The sequence below is a fragment of the Haplochromis burtoni genome, unplaced genomic scaffold (genome assembly GCF_018398535.1).
Source record: "Haplochromis burtoni strain Fernald_Lab_line unplaced genomic scaffold, NCSU_Asbu1 Contig_153, whole genome shotgun sequence".
In the NCBI taxonomy this organism is placed as follows: domain Eukaryota; kingdom Metazoa; phylum Chordata; class Actinopteri; order Cichliformes; family Cichlidae; genus Haplochromis; species Haplochromis burtoni.
Genome location: NW_024582514.1, coordinates 379666 through 407450, shown reverse-complemented (window position 1 = coordinate 407450; position 27785 = coordinate 379666). Strand labels below are relative to the sequence as shown.

Sequence of the window (27785 nt, the reverse complement as noted above, 5' to 3'; positions counted from 1 at the left end):
AAGTGGTCTTTAAAAAAAAGGGGTCGAGTGTGGGGTCAGCCAGTCTGTGATAATTAACTGTAAATAACTGGTAACCCACATAATAGAAATTGTAAATAATTGAAAACCCACAGTTGACAACCACTTGTTGAGTCCCCTGTTATATCGTCACAGAACAGTTGTTCACATTTGCACAGACTGGCAATAGACATGGGAACTAACTAATAACAAAGTTATTAAATTACTTTCACATTTCTTTGTAAAATGACCTGAAATGCATTGTTTCATAGTTACCAGTTAACAAAATATAAACGTGAGGCTACAATCCCACACACCAACACAAATTCCTATCCTAATATGATTTTTCTTAATATTTAGGTATGGACATAAAGCTGACAGCTTTAACATCACTCTGCGTTCTTGGCTAGCTTAGTGATAGCATGCTATCTGTGCATATGTTTAAAAAGAGCCAACGTTGTGTTGGCAGCATGCAGTTGTTTTTGTCCTGGATGCAGTTTGCACTTTACCACCAATAAAAATAAATAAAATGTCCATAAAATGCCCATATGTCCATATCCATGCTGTAGATTGTTGTCCTGCTCTGGCACAGGAACTGAAATCAGCTGACTGTAGAGCAGGTTTCACCGATAAGCAGAATCGATAGGCAGGCAGACTAACAATTCCAAGGAACTAAATAACTGGGAACCAGTTCTCTTCTCAATTCCCAGCCCTACCGGGCAACCATTGATTTTTCCTAATTGCAAGGAGGCTGCCATCCTATTTTTACTCTAATGTGACTGAGCCATAAATGATAATGCTTTTTATATTACCAGGAAAAAGCAACGCAACTCAAGGCTGGTTGTGGGGCTTTTACACAGTGTGGCATATGGTGCACTCACTGCTGGGTTCAACACACTGTTCGTGGACCCACAGAGAACAGAATAAATCAAGAGAAATGTTCTAAGCTTCCAGCAGGATTTCAGTCAGTTTTCTGTATTAAAATAGTTTTAATAGATCTGTAGAGTAACTAGGAGCATGACCTAACAAATCCAAGCTGTGTTTACACACACTGCTGTGTAAAACAAACAACTGTTAAAGCACACTTGTCATGTCCACTTGCCTACTGTTTCAAAGAAAGGCTTTTCATTGCAAACTTCGATACAAAAAAATAATTGAATATATAGATATAGATATAGATATATATAGATATATATAGATATATATATATATAGATATATATATATATATATATAGATATAGATATAGATATATAGATATAGATATATAGATATATATATATAGATAAATATATATACAATACAAATTTTTAATTTATTTTATCAACTTTTCTTCTGACGATGCTGTCTGTGTTGAGAGCTCAGTGGATCTGCGTTCGACTACTCCGCCTAGGCTGCACTGTCGAGCGCAGATCCACTGAGCGCAGCACAAGCTAGCAAGACAGAAGCTAAGCTCGTTGCAACATGGCAAATTGAACCTCCCCCACCCTCATTCAGATCTGGCCTTTGGAACTATTTTGGTTTTCATGTGAAGTATGACCCTGAAGGTAAGCGCGTCATGGACAAAAGTAAAACAGTATGTCGGATGTGCCACGCACGGGCGATCCGCGTAGTTAACGGAGATTTGCCGTGTTGTGGCGTTAACGTCATTTCAGATTAACGCTGACAGCACTAGTGGGAACACAATGAATATGACTGCACATTTACTCCGACATCATCCTAGTGCAAAGACAAGTGGAAGCAGACAAAAACAACAAGCACGCATGCTACAAACTTTACCCGAGTCATTTAGACAGCCGTTAGCACATGATTCTCCTTATGGGGACCTGATATGTTTAATGTGCTGCTGAGAATATAGCCCAGAAGAAGCGTATAGTATAGCTGTTATTTTGGAAAGAACCATTTCTCTGTAATAAACTCTCTTTTCCAAGGATGAGGGATTCCTCAATCAGATAGATTTATTTTTTTTATTATTTTGTTGTTTCAGCAACATTAAATTTAAAAACTGTACGTTTGAGTTAAAATATATATTTATAATTTTAATAAATGACAAATTAAAAAAGCATGAACATTTTTTTGTATCGAAAAAATATCAAACACCAAAGTATCGAACCGAACTGTGAATTTTGTGTATCATTGCACCCCTAATATATAGTTAAATAATGAACACATATTAGCTTTTGCTCCTTGTTGCTGTCAGTGTCTGCTTTGGGCTGGATGTTTCATTTCTACTGGCCATCCGGACAGTCATTGCAGCACATAGCAGTCAAACTTTCAATCTGTCCAACTTTGCCTGCAGTGACCACTCTCTGCACTATAAAACGTACACAATATACAGCACAAACAACAGTGCAGGACGTGTGCATCACTGTTTTGGCTCATTGGAAAGTGGCTCCAAGCACAAGCCACTCTGAATTGCTGGCTAAGAGATGCAGGTTATGTAGTACCAGTTTTCTGGATAGAAAACATTTAACGTGTGGTCACTTGGGAATGGATCTGCTCTCCTCCATCTTAATACGTCCTAGCTATTAGACAAATGTTTTCATATGGTGCAAACAAGGCTAGTATGGAATTACCGCAGCAGGTTTCTTAATCATCATTTACTTCCTTCCATATTTAGTGACAGATAATGTGAATGAACTGAGACAGGTTACACTTTATCCAGCAAAAGGAAACTAACAGGATATTTTTTTACAATAATCTTTAGACCCTCTGAAGCAACTGATCTTTTCAGATGAACCAAACAATTCTGAATAAAGCACGTTATTCAATTAAAAACAATGCAAAGATAAAAATGCAGAAAACGGATATTTGCTCCAAATAGAAAGAGGAAGGCAAACAGGAAGTCACTGCTTAAAAATGATTAATCAAAGCAGAAGACGCAAATGCAGGATGTAATAAGAAAATGGGAGAATGAAAAAAGGTGAAAAGACGAGTGAGGAGAAGAGAGATGAAGGAGAGGGAAGCATAAAATGGAAAAAGATCAAGCGGCAAGAGGAAAAATGACAACTGAGAGGCAAAATGGAGAAGTTTTTTTCTTTTAAGTCTCTGTTATAGACAGAAAACAATAAAGCATCCGAGTTTTATTTACAAGTGACAAGAAAGACAGAGGAAAAGGAAACAAAATGTTATGTGCACAAACAGGAAATACTGAGTTTCACATCGTGTGTCTATGTTTGGCACACAGATTACATGTAAATGAATGCTCAGTGAGCCAAGAAATGTGCCCCTCCCTGTGGAATGTGATCATTCAAAAAATGAATACACATCTCAGTGTGATGTTTCAGCTGCAAGAAAAGAAACCAAGTGAGGAAAAAGAATACCCAGACAATCACAGACACTGAAAATAACCTTTCTGGTGAAAGAGAATGAGAGCAAACTGAGACATCTTACAAATGACTCGAGTTTCATTGTAACTGTAAACGCACAATGAATTTCCTGAGATTTAAAGGGTATTTTCACACCTGTAGTTCATTTCGTCTGGGCTGCATCAGTTGATGACTTTGTAAATTTGTAGCTTTTTTTCTGTGGCAGTGGCTTCTTTCACACACAGTGAACTTCAGGCTAACCGCACGAGAGAAAATTCTGCTTGCTTGTTGGCCAGATGTGTCTGAGGCGGAGGCAACAACAAAAAGTAGAAGAAGTAGAAGAAGTTTCAGTGTTGTGGTCTGCTGGACAACGTCTGGGCAATTTTATTAATTTTACTCTGAACTCTGCACGTCTATGCTATGCCACATCTGAGAATGCAAAGCATACCTGTTTACAGGAAGGTGTTTAATTCAGACTTGCTGCGTATGGTAGTTGTGTCAGATCAAGGTTGGGTCACATTCTCGCCAGAAACAAAGTGATCTGTTTGTTTGAAACTAGTCTGAGACCACCTCATGCTGAGTTCAAGGATCTCTGGATTTTTCTATTCCTAGTCATTTGTGAAATGGACACAACTTTTGATCTGCTGTGAGTTATTTGTTTGTTTGTTTTTCATATTCCTTGATTTGAATCCTCCACCCATGTTATTTGTGACTCTTTAGCTGGCCACTCTAGAGAGACCACAAGTCCTTTAGTTACACATCCTGCTTTAGTGTCTTCACAACATACGTGCTGCAGGAATGTGCTTCCTATGTTTCAAACTCGTGCTAAATGTCACAAAAAAAGGAAAAAGATGTCCATGGACACTAACAAATAAATTGTGTTTTCGTGATTATTTACAAACTGATCATTTGGCTCATCATTTTTCTCGCTGCTTTATCTTTCAAGTGATATTTAGTAATATCTTTATCTGACGGTCACAGCAAAAACAGGTGAGAAATTACGCCCAAAACCACAGAAAGAGACAAAGATTTGCTCAATTTGCTCATAGAAAATAGTGTCAGTGGTTGAGTTCTGCTCCAGTTGGTGAAACCACAGTGTAACTGTTCATTCAGGCTCAGCAGCCTCCAGATGACTGAAATATTTTATTGTCTTCCTGCAGGGCTTATGGGACTTTACACTGCCTGGATGGCTTCCTATTGTAATTCCCTTAAGCACCATTACTGCAAAAGAAAACTTTACCCACTAATAAACACATACAACAGCAATCCATTGTGGAACTGTTACTGTCCTTTGTTGTCGCATTAAATCATGCTTTGAAAGAGGTGCCATTTGGCTCTGTTCCAGTGATGCTTCTACAAATGGGCTGCAACTCAGTTTCTGTGAAGCGCAGTTACACAATGCATGATAGTAGGAGTCAAACGCACATTTTGATCCAGCACGGCACCTGACAGGTAGTGAAAACTAAAAGTTTTGCCTGAAAAACTGAATTCAATGTCTTCTCCTTAATTTTTAAAAATTGTAAAACAGGCAAAATCTGTGCACAAAGTGATTAAGCATGAATCTAAAAAGCACGGTGCTTATCTCTCCAAAAACAAGGGCATGAGTAGAAAAACAGTCTTTGGGGGGCATGAAGGGAGTTGTGGAAGCGGCTGACTGAGAACATGCGTGGAAGAAAACTGCCAGAAACCAGGAGGAACTGCAGAAAACTAACTTAAGTTTAAGACAGTCCTTAAATATCTCCCATCAGTTTGTGTGGGTTCTGTTTGCTCCCTTTCACAGGCATCTTGCCTCGGGGCTGACAGAAAGATGTTCCTGTGATAGTCACACGGTTGGCTTGCAGCATGCACACATACATCTGCTCGGCCACGTGGAACCAGTTCAGAATGGTTGGAAAACTTGAAAATGTTGCAGTTACATAGAGTTTTCTACTAAAAAAAAACATTAAAAAAACAAACACCCATCAGAGGCTATTAGAGTGAACATGAGTGAACCCATAATTAGTTTTATCATCCTGGAGTTCAGTTTCTTTTTTATTAAATTTAGTTTGAGTCTTGCCTCTTGTTCAGTTTTCACCTTTATGTTGACTGATTTATATTTGGTTAACAGTTTATTGTTCATCTTTTTTCATCTTGTATCTCTCCAGTATTTTGGCTGCTGGATTATGGTGCTTTGAGTTTTCTTTATTTCGTATTTTGTTAATTTCGTCTTGATTATACTCTCAGTTTAATGTTTAAATTTTCTAGATGTAGTTTTCTGCTTCCCTCGTGTTCCTTGTATTTTGCATTAGGGGTCCTGGTTTTGTTACCTGTTTAATTTTGTTAGTTTTGTGTCTTGTTTCTGTATTTAGTTTGACTTTTCCTTTAGTCTTGTTTCCTCGACTGTTCTGCACCTGCGCGTTCACCTTCCCCGATTAGCTCCGTGTGTGTTTATACGTTTAGTTTGTTCTGTTGGTTGTCACATCACACTGTTGCCCACTGATGTTTCCTATGCTCGTGTTGTTATCTGCGGTGTGGCTTCTGTTTTCACGGTTTTCTTCTGCTTTCTGAATTATTCCTACCTCACCTAGAATAACGGTCTATTCTTATTTGATGCTTGCTTGTGAGTTTTGTATTTGGGTCCTTGTTTACCATAAACTTGACAATTAATTCCATTGTAATTAAGACACAAGTGAAGAGGGAACACAGTTGATGTTACACAGCCACAGTCCACATAGGTTGACAAATTGACAGAACTGTGGACTTAAACTCAAGAGACCACTCTTTGTTTCCGGTTTCAACTGAGAAAAAATGTAAGTATTGTCCAGCTCTGATTATAATTACAACAAGAAGGACCAAAGTTCAAGTCAATATTTCTGTTAAACACTGTTAAGTAGAGTTAAATATGCTTATAAACATAAAGGCCAAAAGTCTTCAGTTTTAACCCAAAGTTACATCTTTCCTTCAACGTCTTATTGTCTGACCCTAAACACACATGAAAAATATCTGTGCTATCTTCGCTGCTGCTCGTATCAATCATTAGATAGAAAGAGACAAATGAGCAATATTGTTGATCACATTGGATGACTTCTTGTATTTATGTTAGGATAAGTATCTGCAACTGTACAGTGACGCATGCTCTCAGCATCGTTAGTACTAAAATCACGCTGGTCCAAACAAAACTTTAAGTACCACTTTCACTGAAGATGTAAACACTGTAATAACAACACCAGCACAGCCTCTCTTCCTTCCTCATTTCCTCTACTGAATGCATATATGTGCCTAAACACAAAAGAGCAGCTAACAATGATCTACATCTGCTTTTAGACGTGTTCTGTAGTATGCAACTGAAGGCACAGTTTTAAAGGTTAGGGGACCCGGCCTGTAAATTCTCTGCTTCTGTATACAGTGAGTCTGGTTTAACGATGAGCAGGTTACAGCTCTAAGGGTTCTCTTTTTGAAAATGTTTACCCATCAAGTGTTATATTACATGTTGCTATATTACATTAGCATTTACTACAAGTTAACACTGTGGTAGTAAGTGGTGTAAGTAACTTGAAACATTTAGTCGTTTGCTTGTCTATATTTTGTATTTTGTAAGTGCCGTGTATCATTCATTTTATTTGTAATGGTTTAATTTATTTTGCAGTTTCTATCGACATACTGTGTTGTCTATTAGAGATAAGCTATTCAGCAGCATGTAGTATTTAAGATCATGTTCAGCTGCAAAAGTCGTGTACACATTAATGCATCAATCCGGTCTTTAAGGCTATGTCCACACATACACGGGTATTTTTGAAAACGGAGATTTTCCGTTGTCGTTTTAAAAAATAATCCCGTCCACACGTAAAGGCAGAAATGAAGGAAAACGCTGCTATGACCATGCCAAAGCAACAGGTGGCGATATATTCCTAACCGTGTAGAAATGTTGGCCAATCAGAAGTCTAGAAGCCTCGGTGGGAAATAGTAAACAAAGATGGGGCATAGAAGCAGAACCGAGTCGTATGTGTGGAGGGACAGTAACTGTGTGTATATGTAAGCATTTACACACTGCAGAGAGTAGAATTAACAGAAACAGTATTGTAGAAATTCATTTCACCGAAACAATAACGTGGCGCACAGTGTGATGTCAAAAAAGGCGCACACCTTTGACGCTGCGTTTTCTCCGTTTTTCTAGTCCACACGTAAATGCAAAAACTGAGTTTTCGAAAATATCCACCCTGGCCGGAGTTTTTAAAAATCTTCGTTTTCAGTGACCGAAAACGCCGTTTACGTTTGGACGAAAGGTGCAAACGCATAGAAAAATCTGCGTTTACAAAAATACCCGGGTACGTGTGGACGTAGCCTAAGTCTGACGTCATTAACTGTTTCCAAACTCCGCTTCAGGTCCCAAAGCCAAACGAACACTGAGACATCACTAAGAGTTACAAACACAACAGCCTTTATAAACACAGAGTATTTTGGAAGCAGGGTTCATATGTCATCACTTAAAGACCGGTTAATTATTCATTGATCCAATAATGGAATCTATTTGATTCTGAAGATGGCCATTCTAGAAGGAGTGGACATTTTATTAATATTTATTATTATGTATTTAGCGTGATTGTTATATGTTATATGTTAATATACATTATTACATTACACAATCTTTTGTATATTTTCTAAATGTTTATATTTTGTTTTTTGTAGTGAAGCTTTTCATCGCTGGGGTAATAAGAATTTTAAAACATAATAACTGGATCAGGTGTTGAAGAGACAAACTTCCAACGTACACATTATTTTATTTGTGTTCCTATTAGTATAGTGTTCGGGTGATAATATGCACAACAATCTCCATGATCTACCTATCAACTTGTTTAAATTTTTGTCTTACAGGAAGTGCTGACAGACTGTTGTCACCAACAGTGCAGCCGCCTACGGTCATAGTTATTACAACAATCCATCAAAGGCCTAATCCGTTTACAGGTGAGTCACAACAGACAGTGACTTCAGATGAGATTACAGCAAAGATGATTGGGTATATCTGGACCAACAAACCAGACTGTGTTATTAGAAAGGCTCAGTCTTCAGCAAGGTAATCAGTTTTTGTTATATCTTTGGAGTAAAATGCACTACTATGGCATCTGACCCTGCAAGGCGTGAGTCAGCACAGTGCAGCAGTCATCCTATGTCATCAACACAGACCAGAACATGTCTGCTGTACAGTCTCGCATGTGCTAAATTTGTAAAGCTCAGCAAGAAGTTGTTGCACATTGTGCGTCACATCGGCCTGCACTGGTCCCACCAAGAAGAGTGTAATGTGTCAGGATCAGATGTGTGTGTGTGCATGCATGTGTGTGTAATGCTGTTGGCTCACGTCTTTTGTGATTGTCCTCTCATTTTGATGCATGAAATGAACTGTCCGAATATTTGAATCCGGTTTTCAAAACTAAAACTGCACAAACTTCAAAACTTCTAATCTAAATTTCAACTTTGTAAATGCTACCTACCCATGAGTCGTTGGACCCTCGAATACATTTAAATATATAGTTTTGTCTATAAACAGTAACTGTAAAATACAGACTTTTTTAATGTTTGAAAATCAGTATGGCATATTGTGTCACCAAAGCCAAATGGGTGTTGGAAAGTGACTATGAGCAGCATGTTTCTGGAAAAACTTCAAATCAAATCAGAGACATTTTTTCGATATTTACCTCGAAGATTTATTGACTGTCCTTTCTGACTAATTTAGTACTTATAGCCAGAGGCAAGGACACAACTGAGCTGAAAGTAAACTCAATGCACTTCCATACAGCAACTGTGCCTTGAATAAATGAATGATGAGGGAACAAAGTCTGGATTTTGTAATCATGTTACCGTGACGGCCACTCCAAATTGGTCTATTAATTCAGCTGCTAAGGACGTGATCGGAGCAGAGCCTTACTGTGATGGAAATCAAGAGGGACATTAAGTTTAATAGACTGTTAAAATGTCTTTCAGAAACAATGTGGTCAGTGCCATAAATAGCAGGTAGCCAAAGGAACGTGTCGGTCAGAAACTGAGCAGGAGAACATTAGCATACTAAAGGTGATCACAAAAGCTGGTGATACTCTGTCGGGCATAAAACGTATATTAGAGGAGTTTGCTATGACACTGGATAGCAAACTTTTAAAGGTTTACTAAGACATACTGTATAGTAACTCTTGGCTTTGCAAACCTTGATAATGATACACATCGTCACACACTTTGCGTTAGATTTATCGAACAACATCCAATTTGCATTACAGTTATTTGGTTTATGTGTTCAATTGATCAGTCCCAGGGGGAGACAGAAACTCCTTTGGGTTTGCACCATGAAGGGCATCCTGCAAAATCTGCAAAATCAAATATGCAGAGTTTTCTGCGAAAACTGTGAATAAGGGAGCTTTATTTATGTACTTAATTTATTTTAGTTGTTTTTGCACTATATTTCAAGCAAAATCACTTTGATTAAAGCATAACAGCCTAACAAGCTCATTAAAGTTGCCACATTAATCATACTGGGCACAAAAAACAGCCCTGTCACCATTTATACCAGCACTGAGGGCATGGGTATTCAGTGCAGTCCAGTATTCTCCAAATTGTCAGTGAAGGTAAAGGAGTAGAAAGCATAGATTTTTTAATAGATTTCCCCAGGAAGTCTTATATTTTTATGCTGTTGCAGTATCATCCATATAATTTGGGAGTCTGAGTCTGCTCTAGTACATCTTTGTAGTAAAAATCGAAACAGTGGCACACTTGTGTCTTCAGCTAGGGCGTACGAGGTGTGGAACCTACACAAGGTTCCAAGAATTGGGAGGTGCACAACGTATCAAAATGACACCAAGGTATACCTTGCACCATCAGATATAATGTCACTTTGGCATGCGCTGCCATTCTGAGGCCGACAATTGCGGGTGTAATGGGCCCTTAAATGTGGGACAGCAGAGTCGTGGGATGGTTAGCAATTGCTTCGCTGTGAAAAGAATGTGGTTGGACACCAGCCCGGGCCCTGCTGAATGAATTTTGCATGTCCTTTGGGTGCTCTGGGTTTTTCTTACAGTGACACATGTAAGGTTAATTAGTGATAGTACACTGGTACTAGGTCTTAATGGTTGTTTCTCACTGTGTTAGCCCTATGATGAAATGGCAACATATCCAGGCCTCCTGCCTAACCTCAACTGGTGTAACTTTTAGTCCTCCTCCAAAAACAGTTAAACAGTTAAGAAAATTTAAGTTAAAATATTCCTCATACTGCTGTGTATCTATGTATATAATTGATAAAACAAGTCTGGATTACTTTCACCTAAGTAGAAGATCAAGAATTTGATTGTGTGTATGGTTCTTGAAGGAGGCCCAGTGATCAGGAAGCCACGCAGACAGTAATTATTATGTGAAAAAGTTGTTTTCTGGGAAAAAAATACAACATTTATTACAACAGGAAGCGATGCATCAAATTGGGATAAACAGAAGGAGGACTGCATTGGTAGGAATTAGTGGTGAGAGCCACACAAGTATCCTCCATCTACATAAATCAATAGTGCTAATAATTCTACCTGCATTGTGCAACTAATAAGTAGTTTATAAAGTATGTAAAATCAACTCAATTCATAGTGCCGATGCTGAGGAAGAAATCCTAATAATCCTACATGTTACTATCCTGACTCTTGTTGATAGAAACCGGAACAACAACAAAAAACAAATGAAACTCTCAATGAGTCAGTTTTTTCCACAACAGATCATCAATGAGACTCATAACGACTACATATGAGCTAACACAACTACATTATGAGAGAAAACAATAATCAGAACAGGATGTGCTGCTGTTATGGCACGTTCTGAACATGGCGTCTGTCACCACAATACATGTTAGATAAGATGACAGCGCTACTGAGAGCAGCAAAGAACAACAACCAGGAACAACCACATGATAACAGCTTCTAGCCCGTCATCAGTTGCCGTGCTGAGTCATTAGACTGAAGCCTGAGGGCCCACGCTCCTCGTCATGTGGCCGTCTCACCTGGTTAACTATGCTCATATGTAATGTGTTTGAGAGAGCAAGAAACAGAAGGGCAGTGAGTTTTGTCAATTTCTCTCACAGGCATTGTCAAGTAAAACAAGAATACCTCTCTATGTATGCAGAAAAAACAACAACACTTACACACAGATGTTAAAAGAACAACAAAGATTAAATGAATGAAAGAAAAACAGAGCAAAGTATTCACAGCAGAGAAAGAAACATTCCATGTGTCTGAAGCACAAGTCTGTGATGTTTCAAACTGCAGTGTTTGAACTGACTCTAATTAAAAAGACATGAACAAGCTGCGTGTTTTGTTCTTACCAAAGACACAAAAATACAGGCCAGTACATAAACGGTTTTGATAGCTATGAATTGTTCACTCCATCGTAACAACCCTGTATGGGCTTTATCACTGACATGTGTGCTGGAGGTACAGAGGGGGTGTAGCTGGTAGCTGTCCGCTAGGCCTCGGTCTCAACTTCGATAATTTGAGTCAAACACTGTATAAGAAGTTTGTGCTTAAAATTTGGTGAATTCAATGATATTATTTAAGTCTTATATAGTACTACAGTTTTGTATTTAACACTAATTACAAGGTAGATATGTGCTGTATGTCTGTCTGTGTACTGCACCTGTATAGTTAGCTAAGCATGTTAGCATAAGCTAGCACAATATCGCGCCACCCTTAGCTCTAAATTTACTCAATTTTGGCTGCAAAATAACCAACATGGCCAAAACGCTAATGTTGACACAATAGCTACATCCATCTTTTACAGTGCTATGACATAGTATTTGCCAATTTCCTGATTTAGGTTCCACTTATGTGTTTTAAAAGATTTAATAAATGTTAATATTAGATAACCCAAATATAAGATAGCCCAAGTAAATACAAGTGTGTGACAAAGTAATTGCTCCCTAAACCTAATAACTGCTTGTGCCACCCTTAGCAGTGGGAACTACCGTCAAGTATTAGTGGTAACTGGCAATGAGCCTCTTACATCTCTGTGAAGGAATGTGGGTCCACTTTTCAGTGCAGAATTTGGGTTTTTTAGCCACATTTGAAGGTTTTTGAGTATGAATGGCCTGTTTAAGGTCGGGCTAAAGCATTTCAACTGGCTTTACAATATACTTGTTGGTATGGTATTTCTTTCCATTAAATGCTGTGTTTTTTATGCTAGATTAATGGGATCCAATCCTTCCAAAAAGTTCCGCTTTTGTCTTGTCATTTCACCCAAAATTTTCCCAGAAGTCTTGGTGATGATTGAGATGCTTTTTGTCAAAAGCCTTGGTTTACTTCTTGGTCTTTGAACTCTTCTTTTTGTTTAGGCCAGACTCCTTCTTATTGTTCAGTCACATTGACATTAACTCAGGCAAGTGAAGCCTGCATTTTATTAGATGTTGTTCTGGATTCTTTTGTGACCTCCTTGATGAGTCGTTAATGCACTCCTGGGAGTAATTTTGGTATGCCGGCCACTCCTGGGATGCATCACCACTGTTGCAATTTTTCTCCATTTGTGGATATTGACTCTTATTGTGGTTTGCTGGAGTCCCAAGCCTTAGCAATGACTTTATAATCCTTTTAAGATAGATTCCATTAACTCTGTTCATCTGTTGTTTGAGGTTTTTTTGGATCAATTGTTTATGATATGTTGCTTTTTGAGTTTATGATTTACCAAGAGGTGGAATTACTTTTTCACGTAGGGCAAGGTAGTGTTCGTTTGAATAGTTTTCTTTCCCTAAATAAAGCTAATCATCATTTAAAAATTACATTTTATGTTTACTTGTGTTTGAATAATATTAAAATTTGTTTAATAATATAAAACATTTAAATGAGACAAGTACACAAAAAAGAGAAAAAATGAGGAGGGGGAAAATTCTTCTTCAAAGCACTATATATGCAGTCTATGGGGAACCAGCCCTTTGGCTTCATGAACCATACTGAAATATGGATCCAGCCTTTCCTGGTGACTCCACAGTCTCCATCGCTAGTTTAAAGTCTTATTAAGTACAGTGGGATGTTCATTTTGTAAATTATGGTTTAAGAGTCAAACTCATTACCATAACAGCATGCATTATCTCTCGGTTTTGGTCAAAGGATTCTACACTATGCGATTACTGTTATTGTATGTACAGTATGTTTATATCACACTTATTCAATAACTAACAATTAAGGGGCGTGGCTACTGAAACAGGCTTGTTTTTTTCTCTAATGTAGAGCTCAGAACTTGTTCTGCACCCACAGGTTTCACTTCCTGCTTCTATGTGAGGCTCCAGGAAGCCTAAAAACTCAATCCACAGCCTTCTGCTGACCAGCAGCCTGTTTACAGCAACACCGAGCTATAAAATCAAACAAAGAGATATTCATCGAAGGTGAACTGGATACAAAAACAGAACAATCCTCTAGAAACCTTTTCCATATTTTCTCTTAGTGCTTTCACTGACTCATTTATTTGACCCTTCATAAACTTTTCCTGTAATGGAAGTAGGAGTTACTAGTGAAGTGAGGCTTCTTCGTTGATTCTGTTAAAGTGGAACAACTAGAAACCAAAAAATGTTTGAGATTCTGCTGAAAAACACAAACTTTTAGACAGGACATCTATCCTGCCTAATGTACGATGCTACTTGACAAACATGGTAGAGAATGCTCTCTGGTTCACACCATGAGAAAGTGAACTTGTAAACTTTGTTGTATTACAAATGCAAAACTGCCCTGGTGTATCTGGATGATTTATTGACTCATGGAGGAAACCAAATGTCTCTCTCTTGATAAAAGTGGGTTTGTATTTGTCCATACACAAACACAACACACTGAGTGGGGAATTTAAGTTTTGCATTTATGAATTACATCATGCCAACATAGATAACTCAAGAGAAATCAACACATCTAGTAGAGCAAGTGTTTAATTTGTGCATCTAGAGGAGAAATATTCATTTTTGACAAGAATGACAACAAACTTTCACCCTATGATAGCTAGGACATGCTCCAAAGTTCCTTAACATGGTTGAGATGGATGGATCGGCAATAACCAAAATTAACCCATCGAAAATGGTTAGGTTAAATAGTTTATGATATTTTTTCTTTATTACATCACATATTCCCACATTCCTCTTTTTCAACTAAACAGAACACAAAGCTTCCAACTTTTTGATGCACAAACCTGATCACCCAAAATTGCTTTAAGGGGAAATACTTCTCAAAACCATTAATTTACTAATGTTTTAATATAGACAATGTAGCTAGCACATGTGGCACATTTGCTCAATATCCTCACCTTGCAGGAGGAAAAGAACTGAATGTGCACATTCAGGAGGAAAAGAAGGAGACAGGAATGCAGAAAAGCAGAAACTAGTAAAAAGAAATGCAGTCCAGACCCTGAAGCAGTCAGAGAGAAAGTTGAAGGCTGCAGGTAGTTAATCTTGGCTATTCATTTCATGCTTGAGTGCTCATGTAGCCATCAATGTGTCAGAGCCTTCGTAGGCTTGACTTGACACCCTGCAGGGAAAATTAATGACTTCATTAAAAGTGCCATGTTTTCCCGTGATCCCTCCCGCATCGAGCCTTATTGGACAAATTTGGCTTTGATCAGATGACCAGAGCTTGTTAATTTGTTTTCAGACATGCAGTAAGTGTTTTGTGTGTCTGCATGAATACACAAATAATTAACATGAGACTACATCCAATACATGAGGTAAGATGAATTACGTGTGTCTCTAAGGCTGAACACTTGTAGTCTATCGGCTTATCAATCAGGATCAGAAGGCTTTTAATGATACCCATGCTTATTGATATCGAAACTCCTCAGTAATGCTATTTGCACCATTCACACTATTTTGGTGTTGAGACAAAACAGTGTCAATGGTTACTTCTGACACACTGGCACACATACACTTAGATGCATCGGGGATAATTGTAGAGACATTTCCATTGATTAACTGCCATCTGAATTAGCAGATGTGCTTTTATACTGGTAAAAAAATATTTCTGCCACAACAGTATGGAAACAGGCACCTAATAATGAGATTCACATTGTTTTCTACACAGCAGTATGTTGCAGTATGCTGGGAGTGTTTTGCACTGTGCTGGTGTGACATGATGATTTGTAAACTAAGTCCTTCACTGCTCAGTGCACCTCAGACAAATGATATTCCAGTGGAGGTCTGGATGTGGAGGTGTCAGCAGTTTTAATAACAGGCTGCAGAAAACCTGCACTCATTTCTGAGGCAGCCTGTCAGACTAATCCCACTGAGGCCTGGTGTGTGTGTATGTACGGGGTTGAAGGCATTTTTCACGCTCAAAATGTAGTTTTAGTGTCAGAGTTACAATTAGGTTATGGTTAGATTTAGGGTAAGGGTTAGGCATTTATTTTTGATGGTTAGGGTTAGGGTAAGCGACTAGGGAAAGCATTATGTCAATGGGATGTCCCCACGAGGATAGCAAGGCAGACGTGTGTGTGTGTGTTTGTCAAGTACACACTCACAAATGTAAGACTGTCTGAATTTCTGTTGAGTCGAGAGAATGTGTGGGTGTGTAAATGAGTGAGTATGTGAGTGATGACATATATGGCTGGCTTACAATACACAGACACACACACACACACACACACACACACACACACACACACACACAAAGACTGTAACCCCAGAAACAAAACTTTTAAATAAAGTCATATAGAGGACATAAACTAATAAATATATGCATATAAAAAATAAATTTTTTGCAATAAGCATTATCAACCAGACACTTTGTAAATCCCAAACTTTACCCGACAGATTCAGCCAACTTTAAATCTTTAAACTATATCAAGATTTTGTTTCATTTGCATATTACGAGGACCAAGGTTTTAGACATAGAGAATGAAGACACATTGGCCTATGTCACAGTGGTAAACTGATATTCAAATAGGTTAATAGAAGTTGGCTAAAAGTTTTTTAGCGAGTGTTTGGGGAAAGCGTAATGTCAGTGAAGGTCTACACTAGTTTCGATATCTATGTGTTTGCCAACATTGGTGGGCTGCGAGGACGCGGTTATTTCCTGAGGCACTTCCTGTTGTGCCTCATCTCATCTGATAATTAATAGTTAATTCTATTGAAGTTCATGGTGTTGAGTGATATGTAGAAGTCTTAAAAAGCTTTTTTCCCCCTCAGATCTAAGTACATGACATAAAATTAGACAACCTGCTGCCAAAGACGTAAGGTTTATGTCATGTATGGTTATTTACTAAATAATATATAAGTGCAGTTTAAAAATAAACTTGTTTTACAGTTACAACAAGTCGTGAGTTACTTGTTGATGCTCTAGCTGACTCAGATCAGCTAACTGTTGTTATTGTACTGTTCTAAACACGTAGTTTTTAATGATGGACAAACAACGCAGGATCAACTCTCATAACATGGTTGAAACGTGTTTCTCTAATCTCTTTCTTACTTTTTAAATTTTCACTTACTGGCCGTTATAAATGTCATATCTAAATATCTAGAAAGCTAATGACGGCCAATATATTGGTTGGAGTCAATTAAAAAATGAACTGAAACGCTGGGAAAGATGTCTATACCAAGTCAATAATGAAGCATAGGGACATAAGGGTAAAAAGTAACTTACTATTATATAAATTTACAACCACCTTTAAGTTATTAATATAACTGAAGATCCCTTCATGAAGATTGACCAGATTTGGCTCTTACTACAATAAAAGCATGAGCTTAAAAGCTCCATCCACTGACAATATAAAAGATATACATATAGAAATAGCTAGTATGACTTCACTCACTGGTTTATAAAGTCTTTGTATCATAACCTTGGTGTTTTAAACCAGATATAATGAAAAGGGGTGCATTTACTATGGCATCACATGTTCTTGTTGTGATTTGACAAATCATTAGCCAGCAGACATATCATCGATAATCCTCCTTTATGATGCTTAGAATGGATGGTATTCCGAAAGGGCAAGCAAGGCAAGCCCTGCTTGTTGTGTTACATCCGGTGAAATCTAACACAAGCATCTGCCATGTTGTTGCTGGAGTTGCTAAGGTAAACTCTCAGGATTTCTGACTGGCCAAAGCATTGCCCTGATGCCCCAATGGTCATTGTTTGGCCAGACAAACATGAAATTGTATTTGGCCTTGAAAATGTATTTATTTACCCATGCTGGCCCTTTGTTTACCCAATGCAGGGTTAGAGTTAGGGGTTAGGGTTACAGCTAAGTTATCATTTCTCAAACATTGGCCTTTCTGAACAGGTTTTTCAAACTAGCTATGTCAAAGTGCTGTGTTCTGTTAATCATTCTCTAAGAACCACATGTTCTTGTGATTGACAAATCATTTGCCAGCAGACATATCATCGATAATCCTCCTTTATGATGCTTAGAATGGATGGTATTCCAACAGGGCAAGCAAGGCAAGCCTTGTTTGTAGTGTTATATCCAGTGAAATCTAACACAAGCATCTGCCATCTTGTTGCTGGAGTAGCCTGTTGTTTCTCTGCTTGCCTTCATGCACATTGTGAATGAATCCCTGGTCTTTGTCAGGAACTGTTTGGAGACCAGAATGCTGGAACAGTTACTCCTAGCTATTGCTTTCATTGCTCTGAGATCAGTGGTGATCTGAGCGTTTCTGGAAATAGAGCTAGTGATAGCAAGTAAGTGAACACTCAGTAATTGATCATTATTGTTACGTCCTCAAGACTAAAGCTACGGGATGAGAGGAGAAACAATGGTATGATCAGGAAAAGACGAAGCCAAACAGAGCAAATTGTTTAATTAAGATTTTTATTAAAAAGAATAACGATACGGGAACACCACTATTTCAACTAAACAAAAGCCATCTACAAACTAAAATATCCTAACGATAGGCAAAAGAGATGGTTAACCAAATTAAAAGGTGTGCTTCTGCTGCCAGCAAATACCTGCTACTCACTAGCAGCCCAAAGAAACCTCCAAGCTTAGTAAAAATAAGCAGAATATGCCACTAAACATCACCAGCCAAGACTAGTCCGAACACTGACTGAGAAGCTCTTCACAAGGTTATATACTGCTGTGTGGCTGATTGCTGCATGAAGCCACTGTCCACTGGCTCCTCGGGACACACCTACACAAGTCGAAACCTCCTAGAGTTGTAACAATTAGGGTTGCCAAAAATCAATTCTCAGATACTAATCAATGCAAAATTTTGTTCAATTTATATATTAAAAAATACACTATTAACTAAACATTTAAAATCAAAGTATTGAATGCACCTGCATTCAGCATTCATATTGTATAACAAAATGAGAGCATGCTCATGCACAAGCCTTCCTCCCACAAAATATAAACCTAAACCTGTCCATATAGGCACATCATTCATCCATTATGTCTTCTATTTTGATCTCTGGGCCTCTTTCTGTTTTTGTAAACTGGCTACAGTCTACTTTCTTTCCTCAGGTATCATTAGAGTTTCATCTGATCATCTTTGGTAATCTATTATTAAAACAATCAATAGCCACAGACCTGATGAGGAACCTTGGAGAGACAGGGGAAAATGAGAAAGAAACAAAGTGACTCAGAGAGGGATAGCTTCTCCTTTCCTGCACTTTAATTTTTCTGACATCATCAGATTGTCTAAGTCAGGATCATATGAGTTACTGAAATTAAGAAACATGAAGACAAAGTAGAAGAATGGGTAAGAAGAAAACTATTGATGAACAGAAAATGAAAGACAAATAGATGAATAAACTGGAAGGGGGAGACAGGAGAAGTGGAAAAAGATAAAGAGATACTATGAGAGATAGAAAGTGTGTACGGCTAGATGGTTAGAAAAAGAGTTTTTGGTAATGTTATCTGGACAAACGATAGAGATAGAGCGATAGAAGAGATGCAGGACGCTGAAGATGAACAAGAAGAAAGAGCGGCAAAAGTTAACCTGAGAGGAAAAAAGGAGATAAATACAATGGAGGAGAAATAGAGGTGGCATTGATATTGTAGAAGTGGATAGAGAGTTCAACATTTAATGGGGAAAAAAAACCCGGAGTGATGGTTAGATGGTTATCGACTATCTGAAACTGCTCTAATGGTTGCCACAGGTGCTGCTGTCTCCTCAGTGGAAACATTAGTATGTGTGTGAAGGTGTGTGTGTGTCTGCCTAACAGGGCTAACAGTGTTTACTGACAGACAGCAGTGACCTCAGCACAACCTGGTTCATTTACAAGTGTCGTCAGACACAAACACACATTTAAACTCTGTGTGTCCCTCCTTCGTTTCCCTTCGTCCTCTCCTGTTTAAATTTCCCTCTCGGTCGACACACAGAGATGCGCTTCATTGCATTACGTTACTAAACTCACACAGCAATGTTCCAGGAAGGCCTTCAAAATATGTACATGCCAGGGTGTCTTTTTTTCCATTTAAAAAAAAGGAGCCACAAACTTGAACTGCCACTCAGTAACACGTGATCAGGAACAACCTCACTTAGTGGAAGTGGCTGGAGACACAACACAACACCACAAAACACAACACAATTTTAAACAGGACAGTGGTTTGTGTGTGGTGGTCTTTTGTTTGAGGGGCTGGCAGATAAAATTATTATCATTTGCACAACAGTCAAGACACTGCCATTCTGCTAAAACCCTTTGCATGTCAGAGATATCCACAGTGTGTCCTTTAACATCAGTACTGTAACACAGGTCTAATCCCATTCTTATCACTTATGTACACTATGTATCCCTTAGTTCTTTTTGGTCTGTAATGTAGAAGCTAGCATCACTTTTAAACATGCAGAATAAAAAAAAGCCAAACCCTGATCTTTCCCAAACCCTAACCAAGCAGCTAAAGCTAAAGCAAACAGCATTTATTCACAAAGCAAATCAGGACAGATACTAAAGACAGCTTGAGGTTATCTGAGATGCCAGTAGCTTCTGATGAAATGTAACAGGAACCAGGAAATCCAGTCTAAATAGTAATAATGCATTTTAAGGCCTAAAAATTATTTTCATCTTTGAAAAGTTTAAATAACAGCATGTTTTTCTATAACTGCAACAGTACTCTCTGGACTTTTGACTGGCCAAAGCATTGCCCTGATGGCCTGATGGTCATTGTTTGGCCAGACAAACATGAAATTGTATGTGGCCTTGAAAATTTATTTATTTATCCAATTTGTTTACCCAATGCACGGTTAGCGTTAGGGGTTAGGGTTATGGGTAAGTTATCATTACTCAAACATTGGCCTTCCCAAACAGGTTTTTCAAACTAGCTATGTCAGAGTGTTGTGTTGTTATTCTTGCCTTTTTGTTTGTTTGTTTTTTGTTTGCTCTATATGTTCAAATTTTTGTAACCTGCACAAGGGATGGGTTTGCAAGCTGGTCTGTCTCTGCAATTTATAAATGCAGGGACCCAAAATGATTGCCAAATGGCACAAATGGAAATTATTGCAACACATGGAAAAGATTAGGTATTCTGCCGAGTACTAAAAACTCTATGAAACACTTCTTGTTTCCAAAAAGACTGTACTTGTGAGTTGTGACACTGTGTTGATTTCACAAGTCATACAAGCAGTGACCATTGCATCAACCATAACCAGAGTTTAGTGTGAAAAAAGTGGGGATCTGAATTTATAATGTAAAAAATACGAACACTATAGGGCCTATAATAAGTCTCATTTGTGCGGATTTCAACTGCGGTGCATGGGAAAACTGCATTTTTATTCATACAACATGGATTCCTCACTTAACCACCTTCTAACAACAAATGTTTTGTTATGCAGATGCAAGCAACTGAAAACACACCAGGCCAGTCACACAAGGTTTAACTTCAGTGGTTATTCGAGTTATTCATATTTTCCCAGGGCAAGACCAGTCTCACCACAAACAGGGTTTAAAGGAACAAGACAGCACGAATAAGAACGGCAAATAAAGTTTTATCTCGTTTCCTTTGTCTTTTTGTTGTTGTTGTTGTTGTTGTTGTTGTTGTTGTTGTTGTTGTTGCTGCATAGATTTCCAAAACAATGAAATTCTGTAACTAACACAAAACTTTAACCATATTAATTCTTGTCCAACATCTAATTATGTTAAGGGTTATTACATTTTTTGCCCTTATCTTCATAATTAGAAAATAATAGGCTGCATCTAATTCATCTCACTCAGTTGATGAAGTAATGAGGCAGTAAAATGGCAAACCACTAATGTTGGACCAGCTAATATTTAAAATATTGTTCAATAAATGACTAACGCAAGTTACAAACCCTCTATTGCTTAAAGATATATTGATATTTCCGATACGCTGTGGAAAAAACAGACAAATAATTATCTTGACAACCAACAAAGCATAAATTAGTCATAGGTGTTGTTGCTCCTGCAAATGAGCTCTTGACTACAGGAAAGCAAAAGCAAGCACAGCAAATTGCACTGGCCAAAAACAAAACTCTGCACAGGGACTTCCAATTAAACAAGTAGCTACACGTGGCACCGGACCAGTCTCAGCGTGGGTGAGAGTGGGTGGATTTATAGGTGTGACACAAAGCACTACTACGCACACTCGTTTATGAGTCACCCCCCTAATTAAAAACCAGGACTGTGGCACATGCCATCTCCAGAACAATCATCCAATTAGGCACGCTGTGAACCCATAGTTGCTATCTATCTACCGAAAATGTTCAGTCTGTACATTGTGACCAGTAAACAAACTCACATGTTATTGTCTGTATTCTAAAAAGTTTTTGACTGTCTGTATAATAATGTTGGTTTAAGTGTTGATCAAACAGCACAAAATGCATCACTTATACTTTAGTTGTAGTTTTATTCTGTCAGGGAACAGGCACAAAAATTGATCTCATGGGAGAAAAGATGCTGTGTAACCAATTTAGGTACTTCCTGAATTGCATCTGCACACCATGGGCAGATACACGGAGCATTAAAACAGCTAACAAAGGCATAAAATACAAAAATATCCAAGTATTAGCGTAAGAGAGAGTGCAAGAGAGCTCACTCTCTGGGCAGTATTTACTTTAGCCTAGCATGACACATTTATTTTGATTACACAAACATTATGTAGAGTAGGTAATAGATCATCTGTATTGATTGTGTTTATTATATAATATATTCAGAACATTTTTAACTAATAGGCAGCTCAGTCATTTTCTCTTGGCAAGACTTTCTTTAAAGATATTGGCCTTGAAGGAGAGGTCAGAGGTCACATGTGACACATTTTAAATCTTTATACAGTCCTTTCAATGTGTTGACAATGCACACCACACTTGTAAGAAACATAGTCTCTAAGTTATAAGGCTTTTTGTCAATTTTCAACCAATAAATCAGAATATCTTGGTGGACGTCAGCCGAATTTTAATGGACTGTTAACATTGATTTATTCAAAGCTATCGTGTTTACAAACATGTACACAAACGCTACCAGAAACATCGCCTCCTTGGTTGATGTAAACATAGTATAAAAGCCATCCTGCCCAACTCTCACTCACAAAGCACATAAACACTGTAAAACTTTGCATGCACACATTCCCCCGATTCAATAACTAGATCATCAGCATCAATATATAAGCCTACATAAAACAATCAGGTTAATTGTCAGGGTTTGCTGTGTCTAGGACCTCAACACAGGACTCGGAGAGAGAATAATTAACTAAAAGCAGCAGCTTTCTTGCAGGGGAACATTCAAATATGAAATACAGGAAAGCTAAACTAGAAACACAAAACTTAAACTGGAAAACTGAGAAACTAGAAAACAAAACCAGGAAACAGAGAACCAGAACGTTACCAGAAGCACAGAGGAAAAACACAACATGATGAGGGCAATGAGAGGATGGTGAACAGGTGGTAACACAACTGGGACAAATCAGACCCAACGAGACAAGGGAAGCAAAACCAGGCACACTGCACACAGGACAGGGACTATCAAAATAAAACAGGAAACACACGACAGGCATGGACCTGACACTCAACAGATTGAACACGGAGCACAGAGACATGAGTGACAAACTCCGACATGACACACGACTGACCGGGGAGCAAGAAAATAAACATGAAGACAGAACTAAACCTGCACTAAACATGAGGCCACAGGAACAAAACCCAAGAACTAGAAATCACAAAACAAAGAAGAAGAACTCTAGAGCTAGAAATACTGAACCATAAACAAAAATGATGAACCATGATGAAATCTAAGATTAACAATAACACAAAACACTGGGTCACCGACACAGGACCGTGACATTAGTAGAGGGTAAAAAATCTTGACCTTTCTGATTTCTAAATAGCAAGTCACATCTTTTACCTCATTTTAGTATGTCAGCTGCACACTGACTCTATTAACAGTTTTCATGTGATGTTGTATCATTAAAGGAAACGCCCACCATTAGAGGAATAAAGTAAGGCTTTATTCCACTGCCTGCCAGTTAATTTTACCCCATTTGTAAAAACAACCAACACATAACTGGCCCATAATGGTGGGTAGTTGTTCAGTTGGATGCGCTAAAAGCTATTCACAGGATAATGGCACTGCATGGAAACACACTTCTAATCTGCCACACAAGCACTGCAGACAAATGTTGTCAAATGCTGGTGGAGCAGAACAAACGTCCTCCTCTGTGCATGTGTGAAAAAGCAGTAAGTGTGGGGCCAAAGGAACCAGAAAAGATGTTGTACCAAGATAGTTAACACATAATATGCAAATATAAAATGAAGTGTGAAGCAATGACCAAGCAATTCTGTGATGAGCCACAAACTCAGATAAATAAGAGTTCTGATGTAAAGCTGCATTTAAATCCTCACTTCAGATCCACGCAGGATCTGAAGTCTAAGTCTTTTCAGAAAATTGCAAAAAACTGGAGAGGAAACCACACCACAACACTGTTATGTTTCAATATAATGTGATAATTTACCACGGTGGGTGTCGATCCTACAGTCAGGCTACTTGTTAGTGTCGTTCTCCAGCGCTGTAGCCGTTAATCACAGTGATTACTTAACCACAAAGGCTCTTAAGTGCTGCTTATCAGAGCTCCTCTGGAGACCAATTACACCTTCACTGCTATCTCGTTCACATTAACCCACCTCTGAAGTTCTTTTTTTATCCTCCAGTCCTCATCCTAACATCCATCTTCCACTTTCCACTCCCTTTGACCTCACCTACTTTAATCTCAGTTTTGTTTCTCCTGTCCTTTAAAAACTCTGTCCTGTCTACTCATTTCTCAGCTCTTTGTCCCACATCACCTTTACTTGAATCACATTTCTTAATCCAATTTTCTTAATCCTCTTTGACATTTTACACAGATGAGTGAAAGCTGTGAGCTAGAGTTGTTGGAAAAGTGAAGAATAGCCCATACTCTAAACCCTAAAAGCACCAAACACTGTGTTTGTGCCAATCTTAATCCATCCAGTGAACTAAATATTGTTGGCAATCATAAAAACTATGGCACACGTGCACTGACAGGTGTGCCATTTATGCTTTTTTTTAATTTGTAAAAGATATTCACAAGATGAGTTAGACGGTTGTTTTTCAGCTGTGTCTTAACCTCACAAACAACCTGAAAATAAGATCAGTAAACTCTACTGAGCCGCATAGAGTCCACTGATAGTGTTACTGTGGTTACGTTTTTGGTGTTTTTTACTTTAGTCTCTTCAGCTTCAGTGCTGACTAAACAATGTTAGTTTGCTGCTTTAATGGAGACTGATGGAATTTGGGGCTGAGATGACAGAGTTGGATAAGTTAAGACAGAATGACAACACAAACGCCCATCACAGCGTGAAAAGGGGGTCAAAACCTGGGTGTCATGTTTCTATCATTGCTGATCTGAGCTGGAACCGCTAATAACTGTGACAGCTGCAGAGTCATTTGACCCGGACTGAATCCCTATTATACAATTTCACACTGAAGACAAAAGTCAGATGTAAGTGGGTTTTTGTTCAGTGTTCAGGGTTTTTTAAAGGTCACATCAAAATCTGATTTCTAAGGGAAACCTTGAAGAAGGAAGGAGAGGAGAGATTCATCTGGACTAAGGGTGAAAGGAGAGGGTGTGAAGTGGTGGAAAAAGGAACTTCAGGTAAGTAAAGCTGGCGCTCGGCTAACCACAGTCATCCATCTGCCTTGAAGGTCGGAGCTAAACCTGCACAGATTATCTTTCCGGTGAGGTGACAGGGGTCAAGAATGAGGAGGGGATGTTTACTTGCAATGTTTGAAATCATGCACCAATACAGAAATGAGGGAGAATTGCATTTAAATTTAATGGATCATTTAAAAATAAATGTAATTTCCCCCTCACTGCTTTGTAATACACTTTAGGTTAATGAGCCAGTGAAGCAGGAAACCAGGAAAGGAAAAAGAGGGAAAGATGAAATACGTGAAAGAGAGGGACAGACTGACTGTATCCATCTTCACCGAGGAAAGAGAAAACAGGGGAGGGGGGGCGGTGCAGACACAGGGGAGAAGAAGATGAGATCCTATTGATTTTAACATTACAACTGTAGAAGTAGAAAACAGGAATTCTTCAGGAGGAACAGAGGATTCATGGTTTCGATTTTCGACTAAAAAAGACCATTAAGGTCCATCGAAACATCTCCCGCATCCTAGTGAAGCATGACATTTTCTCCGAGATCGCTGTCCCTGTGTCTCTCTCTCCCTCTCTCTGCCTGAGGTGGCTCAGCTGCTCGAGTGTCTAATGAAAGTGCAGAAGTCATTGTAGATTTTCATACACAGATATTTTTGTAAATGCATATAATCGATCTCAAAATGTTCAGTTAAAAACAAAGTATCGATACCTTTCAGGAACTGAGAGCAAGAAAATCACTTCTGCATGTGAAGATCATTCATCACGCTTAGCATAAATCAATAATTCATCATTGGTCATTCATCCTCATAGTTTTCATAGCTTCTTGTTCTTTCTAAGATACACTACAATAAGTGGAAGATTATTGATTAGTGAATAAATCCTCAAATTCTTCTTTTAAATGATAAGAATTACAAGCAGTGAATTTCAGACTGACACACACAACACTCAAAGGTGAACCTACAGCACGCTGTGCTCAGATCACCTCTGACTCTGACACTTATGTTTTATTTTCTTTTGTTATCATCTGCATGTGACAGATTCAATTGAGTTTAATTCAAGTTTATTTATATAACACAGTAGTCGCCTCAACACACTTTTTTCTTGTAAAGATCCTAAGTAGGCCGAAGAATGCATGAATTAAGGACCAATCTACTGTTTTCTCTGCTAGAAGCAGTCTGTTTGCATTAGATGTAACCCCTGTGTGATATTTGTCATTTGAACAGCAGTCTTTGGTACTGTAATACTAACTAATGCACACTCTCCATTGTCCTTTTTAAAGTGAAAAAGGACAATATTATTATTCATTTATGCACAACTGAGACATTTTCTGCTAGGGGTGATAAATGAGCTATGGGCTTTACTAGTACAGGCATCCCCCTTTAAAGTTCACAAACTCATTACAGAATGCTCCCAGTCTGCTTCAGCACACAATAAACTGCACTCAGAACGGTTCTTGACAGTGGCCAAGCTGCTGCAACATCACAAACAGTGCATGGTCGCTCCCAGAGTAATATGGAGCTGGAGGGATTCAGTGACACAAGCAGCCGATTTAATCGTTCAATCTGATAATTTATTAATTGTCTGCACTCATTACCCCTGGAGCTGTGGCAGGGACACTAGTGCCTGCTGTACCGCAATGTCAGTGGTGCCAGCTCAGCTGATTTCCCGCTACTACAGGTTAATGGGATCACAAAAAATAACACTCAGAGTGGATGGGATGTTGGGAAGTTGACAATAAAAAGGAAACAGCAAAAACCGTGAATATGAATAGTAAAATCTCCCTTTTTTTTATTTCTGTGGATCAAGAATTCTAGTTTTTTATATCACTATTTAATGCAGACGCTAAACTTTGTCGCGATGTCTTTGTTACAGGATGTGAAAACGGTGATCTAATGATCTATCAGGAAAAATCCTCAACGACCGAGCTCAATTCTAGTTTTCTGTTGTAGAAGACAGTTTCACTTGCATTTAAAGCAAAGCGCAAATACAGCGGTAAAGACGCTTGTCATTAAACGATGCGATGCTGTACTCACGTTTAGGTTCCTGGAGTCTTGGAGTCAGTTCCCAAAAAAGGAGACTATCCAGATAGGGGGACGAAAACTCGTTTAGTTTCATTCAACCTCCGCGAAAAATGCTCGGACAGATGGTACAGTGGCTGTGAAAGTACCAAACAGTGTGAGCACAGCGACAACAGCCGGCAGACTGAGACACACACACAGCCAAACACACACATGCACACACAGACGGAGTGAGAGGGAGAGAGTGAGCCAGAGAGAGAGTAACCGTCACTAAGTGAGACTCTAAGTTCCGCCTCCCTCCCTCTCTTCTTGTACTCTGTTACGTCGCTTCAATGCGCCTTTATTACATGAAACATTTAAATAATTAATATTGTCGAGCAAAATATAATTTAGACAATAGTCCACAGAAAATTGAGATCTTAAAATTATAGATTCATACATTAATTGTTTGT

General features: G+C 38.5%; 1 protein-coding gene across 2 annotated transcripts in view; it reads right to left on the bottom strand.

Annotated features, from left to right (window-relative positions):
* The window catches only part of gpr4 (G protein-coupled receptor 4), a 45587-nt gene extending 17997 nt beyond the window's left edge, over positions 1–27590 (bottom strand). For both annotated transcript variants that reach the window (XM_042224832.1, XM_005932592.2), the window contains exon 1: positions 27349–27590. The gene's annotated coding sequence lies outside the window, so the exon portion shown is untranslated. The remainder of the gene's footprint in view (positions 1–27348) is intronic.
* Between the last annotated feature and the right edge of the window lie 195 nt (positions 27591–27785).